The sequence below is a fragment of the Lutra lutra genome, chromosome X (assembly GCF_902655055.1).
Source record: "Lutra lutra chromosome X, mLutLut1.2, whole genome shotgun sequence".
In the NCBI taxonomy this organism is placed as follows: Eukaryota; Metazoa; Chordata; class Mammalia; order Carnivora; family Mustelidae; genus Lutra; species Lutra lutra.
In genome coordinates this window covers 69,972,761-69,988,113 of record NC_062296.1, presented here as the reverse complement: position 1 = coordinate 69,988,113, position 15,353 = coordinate 69,972,761, and the positions used below count along the sequence as shown (strand labels likewise).

General features: G+C 35.6%; 1 long non-coding RNA gene across 1 annotated transcript in view; it reads right to left on the bottom strand.

Annotated features, from left to right (window-relative positions):
- Positions 1 to 15,353, bottom strand: part of LOC125092336 (uncharacterized) — a 162,446-nt gene that overhangs the window by 53,744 nt on the left and 93,349 nt on the right. Inside the window, exon 2 of the long non-coding RNA XR_007124878.1 lies at positions 11,078 to 11,125. This is a non-coding gene — a long non-coding RNA (uncharacterized LOC125092336). The remainder of the gene's footprint in view (positions 1 to 11,077; positions 11,126 to 15,353) is intronic.

Genomic DNA, 15,353 nt, shown 5'->3' with positions numbered 1-15,353 from the left:
AGAAAGAGTTCACATTTACTTGGAATAGAGGCTTCTGTACCCTCTTTCATAAAATAGAGTAGAAGTGGATATTCTGGACATGCTGCAAAATATCCTTTAGTCCTCTATATCAATGATATCTCTTAATTGGACCAGGTTATCAAGAAGTGGAAAATACTTTGGAGGTGTTTATGAGGCATGAGCCCTCCAAAGGGTAGAAGATAAGCTTCATGAGGAGTCAAGTTCCTGGCTTATCAGTAAAGTCTGAGAGGGTCCATTGGTCTAGGGTATGTTGAGGCCTCTTCTCCAAAGAAGATATTATTTCACTACACATTTTACTACTAACAAAGTAGTACAGTGGCTGGTAGGCCACTTTGGGTTCTGGAACCAGTATATGCCATGCAAAGAGCAATCACAAGAGAAATGTAGTAGCAATATAAATATCAAACAAAATACACATACCGAACAAAATACATATAGAATGTTAATTGAGGTAAAGTGATTAACCTTATAATAATAAAAGGGTTAATCCATCAGAAAGGTACAATAATCAATAAATACATGTGCCTCCAATAACCCACTACCAAATAGATGAGGAAAAAGCTGGCAGAAATGAAAGAATAGATAATGCAGCAATAATTGAAACTTCAACACACCCATTCAATAATGTATGGGAATAACATGTAGAAGATATACAAGAAAATTCATAACTTGGATAACACTGTACTCCAGCTACAATGAAAAAACAGCTCCAGAACCTTCCACCAAACAAGGACAAAATATATATTCTTCTCAAGTGCAAAGAAACATTCTTCTAGATAGGTCATATACAAAGACACAAAATAAAGCTTAATAAATATAAAAGGATTGAAATCATACCAAGCATGTTATACAACCACAATACAATGAAAATAGATATCAGTAACAGATTTGAGAAACTCAAAAATATGTGGATACTGAGAATCACATTCCTAAAAAATGGGTTAAGAAAGAATCAAAACAGGAGTGCTGACTAGCTCAGTTGGTAGAGCATACAACTCTTGATCTCAGAGTCATCAGTTCAAGACTCACATTTGGTATAAAGCTGACTTTAAATAAATAAACAAGTAATAAATAACTATTAAAAGAGATATTATAAAATACTTTTAGATGAATGAAAATAAATCCACAACATACCAAACTTTATGGGATACAGCAATATTAATGCTTAGAGGGAAATTAATAGCTATAGATGACTACATTAAAAAGGAAGAAATATCTCAAATTAATAACCTAAAATTCTGCCTAAGACAATAGAAAAGAGAAGATGGCAGAGGAGTATCAGACTGAAATGACATCAGGTCCCAGGAGTTCAGCTAGATAGTTATCAAACGATTCTGAACACCTACAAACTCAACAGGAAATCAAAGAGAAGAAGAGTAGAAATTCTAGGGACAATCGAACACTTTCTAGAAGGTAGGACGTGCAGAGAAATGAATCTGAAGCCACAGGAAGATAGATTGAGTGGGGGGGGGCTGGCGCCCAGCAAGCGGTGGAGAAGAAAACAAAATCAGAACTTTAAGAAATCTGCTCTACTGAGGGACATCGCTCCACTGAGGGACATTGCTCAGATCCCATAGGGTCACAGAAAGAACAGGGGTGTCTGAGTGCAGCAGAGCTCTAAGGTATTGGATCAGGGAAGCCAGCAGCAGAGATGGAGACGAGGAATAAGCTCTCAGATTGAGGTTACCTTAAACCATGAGCCAAGGCACAGGTGGGCCACTGCTCTTCAAGCAGGGACCCCAAAAGTGGCAGATCCAGAGAGACTCCCCTCCTTCCACCTCCAGAAGGAGTGGTGCGTTAGCATGCTAGGAATCTGCTGGGTTTGGAGACTCCAAACGGGGCCATGCACCAGAGACAGAAATGCACAGACACAGTCTGGGTGAGTTCAGAGTGCAGCCCAGAGGGTGGCCGGAGACCAGGGAGATGGCAGGGATTGACAGCTTTTATCTGAGGGTGCACCAAGGAGTGGTGACCTGAGCTCTAAGCTACTCTGGGCCCGAGATTGCGAGGCCGCCATTTTCATTCCTGTCCTCCAGAGCTCTATGGAAAGCATTCAGGAAACAAAAGCTACTGAGAGCAAACCTGAGCACATTACTTAGCTTGGCTCATGCCAAGGGCAGTGCAATTCTGCCTCGGGCAAAGACATTTGAGACTCACTGTAACAGGCCCGTCCAGCAGAAGATCAGTAAGAACATCCAGCCAAGACCAAGTTCACTAATCAAGGAGAACTGTGGAGCTCCAGAGCTAGGGGAAAGCAATGCATAGAATTCATGGCTTTCTCCCCATTATCCTATAGTCTAGAAAAGTCAAATTTATTTTGATTTTATTGCTTATTCTATTTTTTAACTTTTCCTCTTTTAATGTTTTTTAAGTATTTTATCTTAACATTACCTTTTTTAAAAAAACCTTTTTAAATTTTCATTTATATTTCATCCCTTCATTGTATTTAACCTTAATTTTTTGGATAGATATGGTCCTTTTTCTTTGAAAATTTGGGATACAATTTCTTCTAATAGATCAAAATATACCCTAAACCCAGCACATGGCTTTGTTCTAGTCTCCAGCCTGATTACATTCTCTCCTCTTTTTTCTTTTTCCAACCAACTTATCTTATCAATTCCTTTTTTAGAATCTTTTACAATTTTCATCTTTACAGCCATATTCCATCCCTTCATCATGTTTACCATTGTTTTTGAATAGATATGTTTTCCTTTCTTTAAAATTTTGCGAGGTAGTTTCTTCTAAGAGGCCAGAATACATCCAAAATCAAGTGGGTGGCTCTGTTCTATTCACCAGTCTAATTATATCTATATCTATATTTATATATATAACTATATGTATACCTATATATATCTCTAAAACAATATCTATATCTATCTATATCTATATCGATATCTATATATTTTCCCCCTCTTTCTTTTTTCTTCTCACCCAGTTTTGGGTCTCTCTCTTCTGATTTGGTTAGCATACATTTTCCTGGGGTCTTTGAAACCTTTTAGTATTTTATTTTCTCATTCATATATTCTTATCTGGATAAAATGACAAGGCAGAAAAACTCACCACAAAAAAAAAAAAAAAAAAAAAAAAGAACAAGAGACAGTACTGACAGATAGGGACCTAATCAATATGGACATTGGTAATATGTCAGAACTACAGTTCAGAATGATGATTATCAAGGTGCTATCCAGGCTCAAAAAAAGAATGGGAAATATTAAAGAAACCATATCTAGAGAAATAAAAGCCCTTTCTGGAGAAATAAAAGAACTAAAATCTAGCCAAGCTGAAATCAAAAAAGCTATTAATGAGGTACAACAAAAAATGGAGGCTCTTACTGCTAGGATAAATGAGGCAGAAGAGAGAATTAGTTATATAGAAGACCAAATGATGGAGAATAAAGAAGCTGAGTAAAAGAGAGACAAACAACTACTGGACCACAAGGGGAGAATTTGAGAGATAAGTGATACCACAAGACAAAACAATATTAGAATAATCGGGATCCCAGAAGAAAAAGAAAGGGAGAGGGGGGCAGAAGGTATATTGGAGCAAATTACATAAGGGAATTTCCCTAATATGGCAAAGGGAACAAGCATCAAAATCCAGAAGGCACAAACAACCCCCCTCAAAATAAATAAAAATAGGTCCACACCCTGTCATCTAATAGTAAAACTTACTAATCTTAGTGACAAAGAAAATCCTGAAAACAGCACAGGACAAGAAGTCTGTAACATACATGGTAGAAATATTAGATTGGCAGCAGACTTATCCACAGAGACCTGCCAGGCCAGAAAGAACTGGCATGATATATTCAGAGCACTAAATTAGAAAAACACGCAGCCAAGAATACTCTATCCAGCTAGGCTGTCATTGAAAATAGGAGAGATTGAAAAGCTTCCAGGACAAACAAAAATTAAGAGTTTTTAAACACCAAACCAGCCCTACAGGAAATATTGAAAGGGGGGTTTTCTAAGCAAAGAGAGAGCCTAAAAGTAGTAGACCAGAAAGGAACAGAGACAATATACACTAACAATCACCTGACAGGCAATACAATGGCACTAAATTCATATCTTTCAATAGTTACCCTGAATGTAAATGGGCTAAATGGCCCAATCAAAAGACACAGGTATCAGAATGGATTAAAAAAAAAAAAAAAAGACCCATTGATATGCTGTCTACAAGAAATTCATTTTAGACCCAAAGACACCTCCAGATTTAAAGTGAGGGGTTGGAAAACAATTTACCATACTAAGGGACATCAAAAGAAAGCTGGGGTGGCAATCCTTATATCAGATAAACTAGATTTTAAGCCAAAGACAATAATAAGAGATGAGAAAGGACACTCTATCATACTTAAAGGCTCTGTCCAACAAGAAGATCTAACAATTTTAAATATCTATGCCCCTAACATGGGAGCAGCCAACTATATAAACCAATTAATAACAAAATCAAAGAAACACATAGACAATGATACAATAATAGTAGGGGACTTTACCAGCCCCCTCACTGAAATGGACAGATCATACAAACAAAAGATCAACAAGGAAATAAAGGCCTTAAATGACACACTGGACCAGATGGACATCACAGATATATTCAGAACATTCCATCCCAAAGCAGCAGAATACACATTTTTCTCTAGTGCACATGGAACATCCTCCAGAATAGATCACATCCTGGGTCACAAATCAGGTCTCAACTGGTACCAAAAGATTGGGACCATCCCCTGCATATTTTCAGACCACAATGCTCTGAAGCTAGAACTCAATCACAAGAGGAAAGTTGGAAAGAACTCAAATACATGGAAGCTAAAGAGCATTGTGCTAGAGAATGAGTGAGTCAACCAGGAAATTAAAGAAGAATTGAAAAGATTCATGGAAACAAATGATAATGAAAACACAATGGTTCGAAATCTGTGGGACACTGCAAAGGCAGTCCTGAGAGGAAAGTATGTAGTGATACAAGCCTTCTCAATAAATAAAAAAGGTCTCAAGTACACATCCTAACCCTACACGAAAAGCTGCTGGAGAAAGAACAACAAAGAAAGCCTAAACCCAGCAGGAGAAGAGAAATCATAAAGATCAGAGCAGAAATCAATGAAATAGAAACCAAAAGAACAGTAGAACAAATCAAAGAAACTAGGCGCTGGCTTTTTGAATGAAATAATAAGATTGAGGGCGCCTGGGTGGCTCAGTGGATTAAGCCGCTGCCTTCGGCTCAGGTCATGATCTCAGGGTCCTGGGATCGAGTCCCGCATTGGGCTCTCTGCTCAGCAGGGTGCCTGCTTCCCTCTCTCTCTCTCTCTCTGCCTGCCTCTCCATCTACTTGTGATCTCTCTCTGTCAAATAAATAAATAAAATCTTTAAAAAAAAAAAGAAATAATAAGATTGATAAACCCTTGGCCAGACTTATTAAAAAGAAAAGAGAAACTATCCAAATAAATAAAATCATGAATGAAAGAGGAGAGATCACAGCAAACACCAAGGAAATATGAATAATCATAAGAACATATTATGAGCAGCTATACGCCAACAATTTCAACAATTTGGAAGAAATGGATGCATTCTTAGAGACCTGTGAGCTACTGAAACTGAACCAGGAAGAAATAGAAAACCTGAACAGACCCATAACTAGTAAGGAGATTGAAGCAGTCATCAAAAATCTCCCAACAAACAAGAGCTCAGGGCCAGATAGCTTCCCAGGGGAATTCTACCAAACATTTAAAGAATTAATACCTATTGTCCTGAAGCTGTTCAAAAAAATAGAAATGGAAGGAAAACACCCAAACTCATTATATGAGGTCAACATTACCTTAATCCCAAAATGAGACAAAGACCCCATCAAAAAGGAGAATTGCAAAAAATAATAATAATAATAAAGAATTAAGACCAATATCCTTGATGAACACAGATGCGAAAATTCTCACCAAAATACTAGCCAATAGGATCCAACAGTACCTTAAAAGGATTATTCACCACGACCAAGTGGGATTTATTCCAGGGCTGCAAGGTTGGTTCAATATCTACAAATCAATCAATGTGATACAACACATTAATAAAAGAAAGAACAAGAACCATATGGTACACTCAATAGATGCTGAAAAAGCATTTGACAAAGTACAGCATCCTTTCTTGATCAAAACTCTTCACACTGTAGGCATAGAGGGTCCATACCTCAATATCCTCAAAGCCATCTATGAAAAACCCACAGCGAATATTGTTCTCAAGGGGGAAAAACTGAGAGCTTTTCCCCTGAGGTCAGGAACATGGCAGGGATGTCCACTATCACCACTGCTATTCAACATAGTACCAGAAGCCCTAGCCTCAGCAATCAGACAACAAAAAGAAATAAAAGGCATCCAAATAGGCAAAGAAGAAGTCAAACTCTCACTCTTTGCAGATGATATGATACTTTATATGGGAAACCCAAAATACTCCACTCAAAACTGCTAGAACTCATACAGGAATTCAGTAAAGTGTCAGGATTTAAAATCCGTGCACAGAAATCAGTTGTATTTCTATACACCAATAGCAAGACAGAAGAAAGAGAAATTAAGGAGTCCATTCCATTTACAATTGCACCCCAAACCATAAGATACCTAGAATTAAGCCTAACCAAAGAGGCAAAGAACCTGTGCTCAGAAAACTATAAAGTACTCATCAAAGAAACTGAGGAAGACACAAATAAATGGAAAAATCTTCCCTGCTCATGGATTGGAAGAACAAATATTGTGAAAATGTCTATACTACCTAAAGCAATCTACACATTTAATGCAATCCCTATCAAAATACCATCATTTTTTTTTCCAAGAAATTGAACAAATAATCCTAAAATTCATATGGAACTAGAGAAGGCACCAAATACCTAGTGGAATGTTGAAAAAGAAAACCAAAGTTGGTGGCATCACAATTCCAGACTTCAAGCTCTATTACAAAGCTGTCATCATCAAGACCGGATGGTACTGGCACAAAAACAGACACATAGGTCCATGGAACAGAAGAGAGAGCCCAGAAATGGACCCTTAACTCTATGGTCAACTAATCTCCAACAAAGGAGGAAAGGATATCCAATGGAAAAAAGATAGTCTCTTCAACAAATGGTATTGGGAAATTTGACAGCCACATGCTGAAGAATACAACTGGACCATTTTCTTACACCACACACAAAAGTAGACTCAAAATGGATGAAAGACCTCAATGTGCAACAGGAATCCATCCAAATCCTTGAGGAGAACACAGACATTAACCTCTTCAACCTTTCTAGGAAGTAGCAACTTCTTCCTAGAAACATCGCCCAAGGCAAGGGAAGCAAGGGCAAAAATGAACTATTGGGACTTCATCAAGATCAAAAGCTTTGAAAAAAAAAAAAGATCAAAAGCTTTGGCACAGCAAAGGAAACAGTCAACAAAACCAAAAGACAACTGACAGAGGGGAAGAGATATTTGCAAATGCCATATCAGATAAAGAGCTAGTATCCAAAATCTTTAAGAACTTATCAAACTCAACACCCAAAGAACAAATAATCCAATATAGAAATAGGCAGAGGAGATGAACAAACATTTCTGCAAAGAACACATCCAGATGGCCAACAGACACATGAAAAAGTGCTCCACTTCATCAGCATCAGGGAAATACAAATCAAAACCACAATGAGATACCACCTCACACCAGTCAGAATGGCTAAAATAAACAAGTCATGAAATGACAGATGTTGGTGAGGATGTGGAGAAAGGGGTACCCTCCTACACTGTTGGTGGGAATGCAAGCTGGTGCAGCCACTCTGGAAAACAACATGGAGGTACCTCAAAAAGTTGAAAATAGAGCTACCCTAGGACCCAGCAATCGCACTACTGGGTATTTACACTAAAGATACAAATGTAGTTATCTGAAGGGGCACTGCACCCAAATGTTTATAGCAGCAATGTCCACAATAGGGAATCTATGGAAAGAGCCTAGATATCCATCAACAGATGAATGGATAAAGAAGAAGTGGTATAAATATACAATGGAATACTAAGCAGCCATCAAAAGAAATGAAATCTTGCCATTTGCAATGGCGTGGATGGAACTAGAGCATATTATGCTGAGCAAAATAAGTCAATCAGAGAAAGACAAGTTTCATATGATCTCCCTGATATGAGGAATTTGAGAGGCAAAGTGGGGGGCTTGGGGGGAAGGGAAGGAAAAAATGAAACAAGATGGGATAGGGAGGGAGACAAACCATAAGATACTCTTAATCTCCCAAAACAAACTGAGGGTTGGTGGGGGAAGGGGGGTAAGGAGAGGGTGGTTGGGTTATGGACATTGGGGAGAGTATGTGCTATGGTGAGTGCTGGGAAGTGTGTAAGCCTGATGATTCACAGACCTGTACCCCTAGGGCTGATAATACATATATGTTAAAAAAAATAAAAAATTAATGAGTTGCAAAAAATAAATAAAGGAGAATTAAGATCAATTCCTCACAAACTTTTTAAAAAAATATAAGTTTCCAACTTATTACATGAGGTCAGTATAACCCCAACACCAAAACAAGACAAAATTTCACCAGAAAATAAAATTATAGGCCAACATATCTTATAATTTTGGAGGCAAATATCTTCAACAAAATACCAGCAAACCAAATATAGAATCATATAGGGAGAATTATATACTATGACCAAGTACAACTTACCCTAGAATCCAGTGATGACTCAACATACAAAAATCAATTAAAGTTTAAAAAACTAATTGAAATAATACACTTTAATATAGAATTTTAAAAAATAAATAAATAAACAAGGGCACCTGGGTGGCTCAGTCAGTTAAGGGTCTGCCTTCAGCTCAGCTCATAATCCCAAGGTCCTGGAATAGGGACCTGTGTCAGGCTCCCTACTCAGCAGGGAGTCTGCTTCTCCCATCTCCTTCTGTCTCTAACTCTCCCCATGCTTGTGCTTGCTCACTCTCTCTTCCTTCTCTCTCAAATAAATAAAATCATTAAATAAACAAAACACACACACACAACAAAACAAACAAAAAATTTCCAAACACGTGATTATCTTTTTTTTAAAGTTTATTTATTTAAATAATCTCTATACTTATCATGGGGCTTAAACTCATGACCCTGAGATCAAGAGTTGGATGCTCTTCTTATTGAGCCAACCAGGCACTCCATGATTATCTTAATTGTTGCAGTAAAAGCATTTGACAAATTCCAAACCCCTTTCATGATTAAAACAAACAAACAAACAAACAAAAATTATTCAACAAATCAGGAATAGAAGGAAATTTCCTCATCCTTATAAAGGGCAAATATGAAATGCCCAGAGCTAGCATCACAGTTGATGATGCAACACTGAAAGTTTTCCCACTAAGAACAAGAACAAGAAAATTATGCTTACTGTTGCCACTTCCATTCAACATTATACTGGAGGTACAGATATCAATAAACTGATGAACTGTTAAGCAAAATGCCATATATGCACGCAATGAACTATTACTCAGCCATTAAAAGGAATGAAGTACTGAAACATGCTACCCCATAGATGAGCCTTCAAGATAGTATGCTAATTGAAAGAAGCCCATCACAATAGACCAGATATTGTATGATTTATTTTATATGAAATGTCTGGAACACCCAAAACTTTTTAGACAAAAAAAAAAATACACTAGTGGTTACTTAAGGCTTGGAGTGAGGGTGGGTCAATAGAAAAGTGATAGCTAAAGGGTACATTTTTTTAAATTTTTGCTAAGGTAAGAAACATATAAATATTTATCATGTTATCATTTTAAATGTACAGTACAGTATTGTTAACTATATGCACAATGTTTGCAACAGATCTCTAAAACTTTTTCAGCTTGCAAAAGTGAGTCACTATATCCACTGAAAAGCTGCTATCTTCCCCCTTCCCCCTGCTACAAACAAAACCTCTTCTAATTTCTGTCTCTAAGATTTTGATTAATTTAATTTCTTCAACTGACATGGGATAAAGAGGATGCTTCTATCAGCAAGGGAGGCTAAACAAAGTATGAGTTACTCAGAGGACTCCAAATCCTCCCAAGTAGTACCACCTTATTTTTCAGGATCTTATTTTTATCTCCATATCTTTCCCATAAAAAACTTGGTGAGGCTGTGAAATCAATCTATATTGTAGCTCAATAATAATAACAAAGCAGACATTGTAAATGATTTTTGCCTGTGCTAATCTGAAATCTTTTTTAAAAAATTATTTATTTGAGAGAGTGAGAATACACATGTGCATGAGTGGGGGGAGGGGCAGAGAGAGAGGGAGAGGGCAAGAATCTCAGGCAAACTCCGAGCCCAGCACAGAGCATGAGGCAGGGCTACATCTGACAATCCTGAGATCATGAACTGAACCAAAACAAACAGTTGGAGGCTTAACCCAACTAAGCCACCCAGGTGCTCTTAATCTGAAGTCTTTGAATTAAGAACTTTGGGGGACTAATGATAATGGTACCACAAGCAAGGAATTTAAAAACTGAATTTATAATGATCTTTCTTTAAGGTATTCATTATAGTTAAAATCAGCCAGTCTTCCCCCACTGTACTTGTATTTCTTCAACTTTTCATCACAGAAACCCTGTGGTCTGTCAAAATTAGTGGATAAGAGAGAACTGGCACTCAAACTGTTAGGCTATGTAGCATTCACTTTAAACATGGCAAAAATTCCAAGTAAACAGATATAAGTTAAAAATAGCAGGTACCATGGCCTTTTTGAAATAAAAAATATTTATTTTTTCTGTTTTGTCTGGCTAACAGCCCCATGTGTCATCCAATTATCTTTCAATCTCCAGATAAAGGACCATTAAATCAGCTGGAGAATGGGGAATGGGATTCTTTTGAACACCAGAAAGCTGGGGTTAGGAATATTGCTCAGGGAAAGTTCACTAATTTTTTTTCCTTAAGGAAAGTATGTTCCTTTTCTTATACTGAATTTGATTCAAGAACCAAAGTTAATTAAAAAAATTTAAACAAAAGTATTTCAGTTATTGGTGAAAGTTATTCCTATTTGGTGATTCAAGACTTGAGTCAAAGGGGGCAGTTTGATAGCAAGAACTGATCTTACCTTGCACAATCCATGTCACCAGCCTCTGTGCTCCTCTTGTTAGAGACCCTGGAACCAAGATAAATTATGCTGAAAATTGCTGCATCTGCTTCTGCCCTAAACTGCCACTTTACATCTGATAAGAATTTGTACTTTGAGAAAATTAAATTGGAAAGTTAACCTTTTGCTCTATGTGAGTGTGATTTTGCTTCCTACTAATCCATAACACATCTGATACTCTGATCCTAAAATTTAATGTATTATCCATTGAACTGCTTACTCAGAACTTTGTGCGTATTAACTTAAATCTGATTTTCATAAAATCTATTCACAATGAGTTCAAGCAAACATTGATAATTGTTTGTCTTTTGTAGAGAGCCAAGTGTCACTCTTTGCCGGACATTAACCTCAGGCCAGACCAATATAATTAGTTTTGGTAATTACTTACAGTTTTTCAGGAATAATTGAAATTATTGCATCCTTACTTCACTCTAGAATTAAGTTGATGGGTTCTTCTTGTGTGAGAACTTTGACCTTTAAGTCTACCTACTGACAGTACATTCCATAACTAACGAGATATATTTTTTAAGTCTTCCTTCTCTATAGAAAAAAGTAATAATCAAAATGCTCTGAAGCATACTTAACTCAAAGACACTTAAGTATATAACTCACACTGAGACCATTAGTTTTAAATATTTCTGGTCTTATAAGTTTTTACTTGTCTTCTGGGGCCTTTTCCCTCTTCCACACATGTGAACATTGGTTTAAGAAATGCATGGATAGTGGTGTTTAGTTCTAAGAGCCTCAAATTTTGTCAAGGTCTTTCAGTGTCAGTGAACATGCAGTTATACAAGCAACTAAAATGTCAATTTAAACTTCAAATAGTCTCTCCAACCAGTAAGTGAATAACCAGCATCTTACTATATATGTATTAGGATTATTTTTCCTGCATTTTTAGAATGGTATACAAAAGTATTTAATAAGATTGACATTAGTGTCAGACATAACTGAGTTTTCTAGCCTCTCCCACTTATTTATTAACTGTTTTTGCTTTGGGCTATTTAATCTTTAAGCCTCTGATTTTTCATTTGTATAATTGGAATAATGCCTCATATCCTATTTTATTGATTTAAGAAGATAAATATAACTTAGTAATCTAAACATCTAAGAAAACAATCATTCAAAAACAATTATGAGTGTCCCTTATAGAAAACAGCACAATATATTTGAAGGATGGTTTGCATTATTGTGAATGTTTGGAAATAGAATTATCTATAGGATTCTTATGTTGGTGATGTTATGATAAAATCTATACGATAAATCTATAGATAAAATCATCCAGATTATAAGAAACAATCACTTTAATGTCAAAGGATATATATGAGATATTATTTTTTCAATAATTTATATTCCTAAGTAATAAATGCTCTTAAATGTTTAACAGGAAGTGTGTGTATACACATATATATACATGCATATCTATCTATCATCTATCTGTCTATCATCTATCTATCCATCCATACAACTGTGTATAAAATTAGGCATTATTCTGAAGTTAAATATCTCAATTCCAAAGAAAATATTTTAATTTGGGAAAGATAAAATCCAGATATTCAGATGAAATTATGTCTTATTTTAATAATAATTATTAGTATCAGAAGGACTGGGGAACTAACTTCCAATAATCAACAGTGGAGCAATTGATTCTCTTTGAGAAAAGAAGATGTGTATTTTTTAAGTAAGCCAACTTGAAGCTGTTGTGTCTACTCAAAATACAAACAACATTGAAATAATTCATATACATTTGTTTATTGACTTCTAGACCATAATTATCATTACTGAAGTAGAAACAAGAAATCAGTCTATTATATATTATGGACAGCTTGCTTAGAAAATATAGGTGCATATTCAATGAAAATGTTATGTCATGTTTACTGTGACACTGATGTAAGGTCAACTCTAAGTTAACCTCTACATTTAATGTAATTTCACCTAAAAATTTCACAAGAAGTTTATGGAACTTGACTAATGGATTCTAAACTGCATAAATGTCCAAGAGTAGCCACAATTTGTTGAAGAAGAATAAATGAATGAGACTATCCTACTATAAGTAAGAATTATCATAATGTTATAGTAATTAAAACCATATGCCATTAGCACAGGGGTTGTAACATCCAATCAAAAGAACAGAATAAAATGCCTGGAAGCAGATCCAACAGCAATATGGAAACTCAAAATATGACAAAAGTCACATAAAAATTATTGGAAGAATTCTGGGTACTTCAAATGATTATGGTAAAAAAAAATGACTTTACTTGTTAGGGAATAATAGGGATTTACTTTCCACTCTGAACAAGAATAAACTCCAGAAGTATTAATGACTTAAGGAAAAATTTGATTTTAAAACTATTGAAAAGCACACAAGATTAGACAGCAGAAGATTTAGGGTAAATTTTTAACTGCAGTTAAGAACTACAATATCTTGGGGCACCTAGGTGGCCCAGTAGGTAAGTGGCTGCCTTCTGCTCAGGTCACAATCCCAGGGTCCTTGGATGGAGCCCCACATTGAGCCCCATAACAGGCGCCCTGCTCAGTGGAGAGCCTGCTTCTCTGCCTACTCCCTCTGCTTGTGCTCTCTCTCTCTCATTGTCAAATAAACAAATAAAATCTTGAAAAAAAGAACTGTAATACCTTATGAAATTTTAGTCAATAGGAAATCTTTAGACAGTAGAAAAATACATTTACTTTGCTTACCTAGGATTTTAATAAATTATGATTTGCAAAATTATAATTGTGAATTGAAAATCAATAACGACTATGTAGTGACAAACTGATGGAATGAAAAACAAGGTCTACAAATAAAATCAATTATATGGTCTCTGCCCATTAGCTGACATGTAAAAAAGTTTTACAACATATGCTGCAAATGATCTGCGGATATACTCATAGATTAAGGGGTAAGACTTACCCCCCCACCACACCCCAAATGAGATATCAACTTAATCTTAATATAGTGCTCAAAAGAAAGAGATATTTTTTAGGTGCAGTGAGTGAAAAAAAAATGTAGTGTCAAAAATTACCCATTCCTCTGAATATCTCGAATTGGTCTCAAGGCATCCTTTGCAAAGCCTATAGAATAGAATAGTTACAGTTGTGTGCAGCATTTTTAAATTCTCTTAGAGCATAGCTTAACTATAACTGAATTATTATTTTAAAACTTAATTTAGAAAGACAGTATGGAGAGCAGTCATGTTTCAAAATATCATGGGAAAAATGAGACGCCCACTTCTGCTGTAGTCAGTGACCAGTGTCCAGTCTTATTACAGATTTTTTTTTTCCCATACTGCTGCTTTCATGACTAGCAGAAACCTGTTCTATACTGGTCCATTTCACTAAGACTGTGACCTTGAAATGAGATCTCATGCTTACTGGCTTATTAACTCTTAAAGCAAACTCATTGAAATATTAGACTATACTTCTTATTGGTTCGAGTACTTAATCTTTCCTGATGAAGTAACTGTAATGAATATTTAAAAGATAAAAAACACCTATCAATAATTACAACCTAATTTTTTAACAAATAATTAAATGTAGCACAGTGAAGTTCAAGCAAAATGCTTATGCAATTCAAAGATGATATTTCAAAGTGTGCTCTCTTTCCTCTCACTATAAATAAAGAGCAAACTTCTCATGATGGTACATAATACTATTGTTATTCTGACCTAATGACTGTTCAGCTATAAACTAGTATCAGATGATGTAGTAATACAAGTAAATTTACTCACATGTCATGTTCACCTCAGAAGACATCAACTGCTTTTACTAACCAGAAGAAAGGATGAAAAAGAGTAGTAGCTTAATTGAAATTTGAATTATTTGATTGATATTCTGAAAGATGTAGCACTTTCATAGACAGGTGACCTAGTTTAAAGTAAAATAAGAAATACCAAACAATGGGCAAACAACTCTTTAAAAAAAAAAAGATTTTCTTTATTTATTTGAGGGGGGAGAGGCAGAAGGAGAGTCTTTTTTTTAATTATTTTGTTCAGTAAGCCAGAATATACTCCATCATCAGTCTTTGATGTAGTGTTTAACTATTCATTATCTGTGTATAACACACAGTGTTCATCACTTTTTAAGTATGTTTTTCTAGCATGGTACTGAGGTAGGTGATAAAGGGTAAACATATTTGTCCTATATCCATGTTATCAATGTCTTTAAAATCTATATATGAAATTAAAAATAATTTAAAACTCATGAAAACATATTATATCTTCTATATTAATTTTTACCTAAG